This window comes from Saccopteryx bilineata, chromosome 5 (genome assembly GCF_036850765.1).
Source record: "Saccopteryx bilineata isolate mSacBil1 chromosome 5, mSacBil1_pri_phased_curated, whole genome shotgun sequence".
Lineage (NCBI taxonomy): Eukaryota > Metazoa > Chordata > Mammalia > Chiroptera > Emballonuridae > Saccopteryx > Saccopteryx bilineata.
This window is the reverse complement of record NC_089494.1, coordinates 60,108,747-60,117,383: the sequence shown is the minus strand read 5'-3', so window position 1 is coordinate 60,117,383 and position 8,637 is coordinate 60,108,747.

Genomic DNA, 8,637 nt, shown 5'->3' with positions numbered 1-8,637 from the left:
CCTGGTCAAGGCACATATGGGAGTTGATGCTTCCAGCTCCTCCCCCTTCTCTCTCTCTGTCTCTCTCTCCTCTCTCTCCCTCTCTCTCTCCTCTCTAAAAATGAATAAATAAAATTAAAAAAAAATAAAGCTTTTTTTTTTTTTTTAAAGCTACTACTAGCACTTAGCTCTGATGGATGTCTTCCTTTATGAAGGTGGCCATTTTGACATGTGTATAATGCTATTCTATGAATCAGGCCAATATTAGCTATTTTTTGACCAACCCTAGGGATCTTTAAAAGCTTTCTTAATGCAGATCACTATACAGCTATATTCAGTATTAGGCAGAGTCCTGGCTGGAGATCGGGAAGAACTAGATGACCTCTGGAGGTCCCTTTCCACATGAAAATGCTACAGAAATAATTCAATGACTTCTGCAAATTTTATTTTTAGGCCCATCATTGAAAGAAAGAGAATTCAGTTCTAAAAAAAGCAAATACTGTCCCTCAGAATTACAGTGATACTGTGTTTACAAAGGGAAAATAGATTTTGGAAATTATTAAATACATTTCATTAGTGGAGGTACCTAGCCAATGTGGATTGTTTATAGATTATGTCCCCTTTTCATTTTTCAGAGCCTTGTGTTAATTTTGCGTCAGATCTTTCATAAAGTGTAAGGTTTACTACTCAAACTGTGCAATTGCTAAAACAATCTCATTTTTATTCTACAAGGTTTCAAACTAAACATGCTAATTCATCCTCCAGCCACCCATTACAAGAATGAATACACAGTGGACAGTTCTGGCTGTTGTATAATTAACTATTCAATGTTCCTTTGTCTTCACAGAATGACCGTGTGTCTGTTTTTCTGGATTCAGTATAGTTGGGAATAAGGAAAAAGAAATAAAGCATTTAATAGCATATAAAACTTCCATTGCTTGAGTACTAGCAAATGAAGGACTTGCTGATGTAAAAACCTACAGCAATGTCACCTAAATTCTCAAAAGATTAATTGTATGTGATTTATTCTGCCTCAGTCTCATATATGGCAAGGTTCAAGACCAGAAGAGGTTATGTTTGATTATCATGTCATTAGAAAGGAGGGGTAGGCTCAGGAGAGTTGCATTAGCTCTGATGTTCTTAATTATTTCTTATGGCCAAACAAATGCTCTATAGTTGCTGAATATTGAATTTGAAAACCTCAGGACCTAATCAGGTTCAGAGAGATGTTTAGTCTGACCACAGACCTCTCAACAAGAAAAATGCCCATTGTTAAAACTTTATTTGTGGTTTTAAAGTGAAACCATACTGGGCATATCTTACAAATAATGATTAATCTGTATGTATCGAAATAGAAATTAAGATTTTAATTTTTTGACTTCTATAGCATATTTCTGGGACATGAACAGGCAACAAATATACAAAATAGTTCTATTTAACATATAACTTGTATCTGCTTAAGTTATTCTTGTTATTCAGAGATATAATTGCAATAGAAACTTTAGCTAAATTCCATAATGAAACAAGATGAAAGAAATCCTAAATATTGATAGGAAAGGGAGTTCTATTACTTAGATTGTAAAGTTTTAAACATTATCTCTTCCATTTCTAATAGTATTATTGATATAATTTGGAAAGGATGGCGAAAGAGTGAATATTTGAACTTATAATAGCTAATAAAGCAGGTTACTGACACTTGGAGGCATTTCTAGAGGGCGCTAGACTATTTAGCATATTCCGTCCTTAGGGGTTGTAGAAAAGCTAAACTATAATTTGAGGAGTCCTCTTTAAGAAAAAAAAATACAAAATCAGAAATACAAGATTGCTAGGGCACTTCTCAGGAGCTAAAAGAGCCCAAGTTAGTGAAGCTTAAGTTTCTTTGGGTTCATAGTAAATCAATCTCTGCCTCTTCCTGAAACCATTGCTCCACATGCCCACGACCCAGCCATTGCCTGTAAAATGATAACAATGATTGCTCTCCTCCAACATCTTGGAGCACTGTTTGATCTTTTTCAAATGCATTCAATAATAGGTAATACAAACAAGGGCAGGTTGGAACTGTGTTCTATAACCTGAGCATCTCAATCCCACTCTGCTTGGGGATGGGAGTTCCCTCATCCTGGAGGGTCTTTTCTGTATGTTTCCTTCTCAATGATATAAGCAGAAGAGAAACATAGAGCTAGAAAGCCCACAGCTACACATGTAGCTTCTAAGCATTTCCCAGAAGGATTGAATTACTGAGGCTGAAATAAAGGACTGTGTAAAAAAGAACATTATTCTTAAGGGAGGAAATCTGGATTTTAGCACTGGAAGTGTTTTCTGATTAAAAGGGAAAATAACTTCCCTGGTTTGTTTTTCCTATAAAAAGAGGTGGGGGGGGGTTGGTCTGGATGGTCATTAAGTTTTTTTTATCACCCAGTATTCTTCTATAATCCTTTACTCCGCTGTTTATTACTGAAAAGTATACCTAACATATTGAAGCTCTGTAAGATTATCATCAACAAGAGGCTGTTATTGGAGTATTATCTGAGGCCTTTAAATTTTCATCTCTGTAGCTTTAGAACATATTTATGTGTGCATTGGTATGTGTGAGGTAGGCAATGTTTCTCATTGGTCTTGACTTGTTGAACAACAACAAAAAAATCTAACAATGCTCATTGCACCCTCCACCCCAAAGTTACCCCTTCCCTTTGAACAGATAAATTAGGGGCTAATAAGAAACTTTTCAAATAGGTGTCAGCACTTCACGTTCAGATTTTCAATCTCCTTGTCCTTAATTCCATACTTCAAAGTCGACAACTTTCAGAATAGAGAAATAATTTTGAATTTTTCTTCCTCTAAGATAATGTGGAATTGAAAAATAAATGCTCTCTTCTGTTGAAGAAAAGAGATATGGACAAACAAATCACTTCTTTCCACAGTGCTGCCTTATTTTCCCCCTCTGTTGGCTCCAGCTTTATAATTTCTCATTCAGATATGCAATGGGTGTCACACTGGACTCCTTGCCTTTAGTATCCTATCCAGCCAATCTACTGTAAAACTCTTATCTTTTTCATGTTCTGCTTTAACTTCTTGGTAGTTTTTGGTCGCCAGTGAGACATCTTTAGCCTGAGATTCAAGTCCCCCAACACCTATATTTCCATGTTAATCTCATACAATTTCTTGACACAAAACTCCCCAGTTGGAGTAGTCTGTTCACTCTATCTCCAAGGAAATTTATGCTTTTTGCCTTGAACATTTTCTCATGCTATTTCGCCCTCCCATAATTATCTTGTAACCTCTCCCTGCTTATCCAAAGTCATCTTTTTATAGCACAGCTCAAATCCTATCACGTCTGTGAAATCTTTTTTGTACCATCCAATTTTAAAGCAAACTCCTTTGAGTTTTTGCAGCAGTTATTGTTTGTAATACTCACTCAGTGTTTACAATATTCTGCCATATTATGAGGTCTTGATTTTTTTCCTTCTCTCTTCCCCTCTCCCTCTCCTTCTCCTCTTTGCTGCTGTTTCACTCTCCTCCCTTCCACATTAGTTCTCTCTCTATGGGTATATAGTTTATCTCTCATTGAGTACCTTGTGCATTAACAGTGGTCCTGCACTATTTGCTGAATACTGAGTGTAATTTTATTAGCTCAAGGGGTACAGTGTTGCTCATCACACACCTCTTCTACTAGGAGAAGAATGCTATAATGACTCATTGCTAAATATTCTTTGGATTTCATTATTTACAGTATAGCACATAGCTATTCTTGACCACACAATAAATATGAATAGGAGACTAGGAGATGAAGGAGGAGTGACTACAGACTTCCCTCCTATGCTTTAAGGCACATTCTCTTGATTGAGTACAGTGTAAACCAACAAAGAGTGTGAATATTATCTATAAGATCCCTTTTTCTTTCTGCCCTGGCCAGATAGCTCGGTTGCTTAGCGCATCATCCCAAAGCGTAGAGGTTGCCGGTTCGATCCCCAGTGAGGGCACATAGAGGAACAGATTAATGTTCCTGTCTCTCCCTCTCTTCTTTTCTCTCTCTCTAAAATCAATCAATAAAAAATTTAAAAACAAGACATTAATATAGAAACCCAACCAAATCCCATCATTTTTGTCATTAAAAAAAATAAAAGATCTCTTTTATCCTTACAGAATATAATTTATAATGCACTTTGGTTGTTGTCTGAGGCTTATTAATATATTGCATTTGTTATTTGCTAGTGTCATCTGGTTACCTGATGGAAATAAAATCACCGGAGGAGGATTGTTGAAACCAAACAAGGTCTAGCATATGATCTCTCAAGAAAGGTCTGGAGACAATTAAATATGATGGTTACAGTAGCGTACCTTGGAGGCAGACAGGCCTGGGAGTAAATTCTGGGACGAGTGACACTATGTTGCTCAGCTTTACATTCCTCTCTTAAAAATGGGAATAATAATGTCCTTACTTCATTGACTTCTGAGGGTGAACAGTTAATACATGTAGATTGCATAGCACAATAGACAGATTATGAGAGTCATAATAGGCAGCTAGGATGGAGAGACATGGGCTGAGGGAGAGAAATATTTATATATCTGACAAATATTTATTGAGCTCCCAAATGTTAGGCACAGACTATTAGATAGAATTAAAGAGATTTGAGAAGGGAACAAGACTCACAGGGAATCAGGTTGGAGAGAATAAGTAAAGGCCAAGAGTTATTGACAAACTTTGCAAAATATTGGTGGTACCTAATAACAGAGGGAGGTAAAATGGCAGTTGATGGATACTTGATGAGAATAATGGCTTGAACACTTACTGAATCAACTAAGAACCCAACACCTTAGAACAGGGGTCCCCAAACTATGGCCCGTGGGCCACATGCGGCTCCCTGAGGCCATTTATCCGGCCCCCACTGCACTTTCGCAAGGGGCACCTCTTTCATTGGTGGTCAGTGAGAGGAGCATAGTTCCCATTGAAATACTGGTCAGTTTGTTGATTTAAATTTACTTGTTCTTTATTTTAAATATTGTATTTGTTCCTGTTTTGTTTTTTTACTTTAAAATAAGATATGTGCAGTGTACATAGGGATTTGTTCATAGTTTTTTTTTTATAGTCTGGCCCTCCAGTGGTCTGAGGGACAGTGAACTGGCCCCCTGTGTAAAAAGTTTGAGGACCCCTGCCTTAGAAGAAGCCTGGGAGAAAGGAAGGACAAAGGGGGTGTCGGATCACGAAACACTGCTTCCAGTTACTGTATCATTATGGGCGATGCAGAAAACCGAAATCCATTGTGCTCCTGCTCATTCTTTCCCTCTGCCGAAGGACATGTAAATTACATGTATGGTATTTGGAGGGTCAGGTGTCATACATTAGAATGCAGTGATGATTTACATGAGTTTCCTATATTGTGGTGCCTCCTCGGGTTGAATTTATCATTCTCAAAAATAGTGACTCTGGTTGCTGTGTTTTGTTTTGTTGATCAAAGTTAAATCAACCACATTTCTGATTCTGTTGCTGCAGGAAGAAGAAATTTTTCCTTCTACCTACTCTGGCAGTGGGAAATCATGACTTTTCCTAACTGTGCATAAACCTGTACCTATTTCCATCATGGGATTATGAAAACCTGTTATTAAACTGGGGGTAGGCAGGAGAGAAGCTTGCTGAAAAAGAAAAAAGACACTTTGAGATCTAATTAATGGCTAAGAGATAATCCTAAATAAAATAGAAAGTATTTTATTTTTCCTAAATGTCTATGACCAATTGTCTAAATAGGTTAGTATTCCATTGCTTAAATGAGTGATTATTATATATAAGTTTATATCTCCTTTTACATTTTAAACCTGGTTTAAATTTCAAATTCATGAAGTGGGTGACATTACAAGCTTCTGAAAAAATTGTAGAAAAGATAGATTCAATGTAAATAAATAAAATAAGCTCCAAATGATGAGTTAAAACTATAATGCTTTTCATTCAGACAAAAATAGCATACTGCTTGTTCCTTAAAGTCTTCCATTGACTTTAAAAGCAATTTAAACTTTCTTGAGTTAACCTGCCAAAAAAGCCCAATTTATTCTTCTGTTTTGACTGCAAATAGAAGCCCACTTGCAATCAGAATAACCATTTGTTTCCCTACCAGCATATGGTTTCTTTGCAAACTTCAAAAACAGCTGTGTTTGAATCTCTGAATATGCTTTGAAATTTGTCACATGGTAATACTATCCAAGAACTCTCCAAGTCCACTTTTTTTAAAAATTCAATGAGAGGAGGGGCGGCAGAGAGACAGAGTCCCACATGCACCCCAACTGGGATCCACCTAACAAACCCACTAGAGGCTGATGCCCTGCCCATCTGGGGTGTTGCTCCATTGCTTAGCAACCAAGTTTTTAGCACCTGAGGCGGAGGCCATGGAGCCATCCACAGTACCTGGGCCAACTCACTCCAATCGAGCCATGGCTGCAGAAGGGGAAGAGAGAGACAGAGAGAGAGAGAGAGAGAGAGAAGGGAGAGCAGGTGGAGAAGAAGATGGGTGCTTCTCCTGTGTGCCCTGTCCAGGAATTGAACTCGAGACATCCACACACTGGATCAACACTCTACCACTAAGCCAGCCAGCCAGAACCTAAGTTCACTTTTATCAAAGGTTTGTAATTTTTGGCTTGGCCCTTGATTTTTGAAAATTTATATATTTTATATAGGTCTCTTAATTGGGCCCATATAAACAAAAACTATTTTAAGTTACATATTATACCAATAAACTAAATAAATTTTATTCTGAGTAGTCAAAGACAAATAAAGGTATTGCTTTGCAAATGTTCCTAACTCAAGATGCATCACAAAGACAAAGGCAAGCTACCTCAGGTTATTTGTAAAATAAGTTTTATACTTTCAAAAAAAGAGTTTCATGTTTTCCAATTATGCTCCTTCCAATTTTAGTTATAAAACTATTATAATTTTGCCTGACCAGGCGGTGGCGCAGTGAATAGAGCGTTGGCCTGGGATGCAGAGGACCCAGGTTCGAGACCCCCGAGGTCGCCAGATTGAGTGCGGGCTCATCTGGTTTGAGCAAAAAGCCCACCAGCTTGAACCCAAGGTTGCTGGCTCCAGCAAGGGGTTACTCGGTCTGCTGAAGGCCCGCAGTCAAGGCACATATGAGAAAGCAATCAATGAACAACTAAGGTGTTGCAACGCTCAACAAAAAACTAATTATTGATGCTTCTCATCTCTCTGTTCCTGTCTGTCCGTCCCTGTCTATCCCTCGCTCTCTCTGAAAAAAAAAAACACAAAACTATTATAATTTTGAACTTGGGACAAGTAGAGTTAGCCTAAAGCTTTCTCAATTACAATTATGTATATTAAGACACTTTAATAAAATTCAAAAATACATTTGGGTTGCTGAAATGTCAAACTTTGAAAACATTTTTCACATAATGCAATCAACAGTTCAAATGCTATAGAAATGTCTACCTGAAACCTATGTACTCTTATTGATCAATGTCACCCCATTAAATTTAATTAATAAATAAAAAAATATATTTTTTCCCCCTTTAATGTCAGAAGGCTCTTTTAGAGGCTGCTCTCTAAGTGAAGAAGAAAGTTATGTTAGTTTCATCTGTTTTTCTCTTTTTGTTAAACTTAATATTTTTATTAAAAAAAAATGTGGCCTGACCTGTGGTGGCACAGTAGATAAAAGCATCAAACTGGAATTCTGGGGTGGCTGGTTCAAAACCCTGGGCTTATCTGATCAAGCATATGTAGGAGTTGATGCTTTCTGCTCCTCTCTCCACTTCTCTCTCTCTCCTCTCTAAAATGAATAAATAAAATCTTTAAAAAAATGCGGCCCTGGCCAGTTGGCTTAGTGGTAGAGCATCCTCCTGGCATGTGGAAGTCCCAGGTTTGATTCCTGGTCAGGGCACACTGGAGAAATGACCATCTGCTTCTCTACCCCTCCCCCTTCTCTCTCTCTCTCCCTCTCTCTCCCTCTCTCTCTCTCTCTTTCTCTTCCCCTCCTGCAGCATGGCTCAAATGGTTTGAGCAGGTTGTCCCCAGTCACTGAGGATGGCTCCATGGCCTCACCTCAAGTGTTAAAATGGCTCAGTTCTGAACAACGGAGTAGTGGCCCCAGATGGGCATAACATCACCCCATAGGGGGCTTGCCAGGTGGATCCCTGACCAGGCGCATGCGGGAGTCTGTCTCTGTCTCCTTGTCTATCAATAATAATAATAATAATAATAATAATATGCATGGTATGTACCCAGTTTTATAGCTATCGCTGTGTACCAAACTATCTCCCCATGTGTTCATCTATCACTCTTCATATCTGTGTTTTCACAGAGACAGATATCAAGAAATATGACCACCTAATGTTAGTGATGATTATTTCTATATAGTAGTATTTTGTTGATTTTTTTCTTTGCAGTACTCTTCTTTTATAATGCTTAAAATTTTTAAATAAAGCATTAAATATAGAGGTAATACAGTCATTACTTTAAAATACATGAAAAAGGAGGAAATGCGTTTGGTAGCCACAGTCACTACATTTATTTTTGCCAGTGGGAGACCCCAGAGGAATTAGATAATGCATCTCAGGTGCCAATTCCTGAATAATTAAATAAAAATGTCTGTAATATACATGAGTGTACACACGAGTCAAATAAATGATAGATAAGGTCTATCACTCATTTCTTCAACA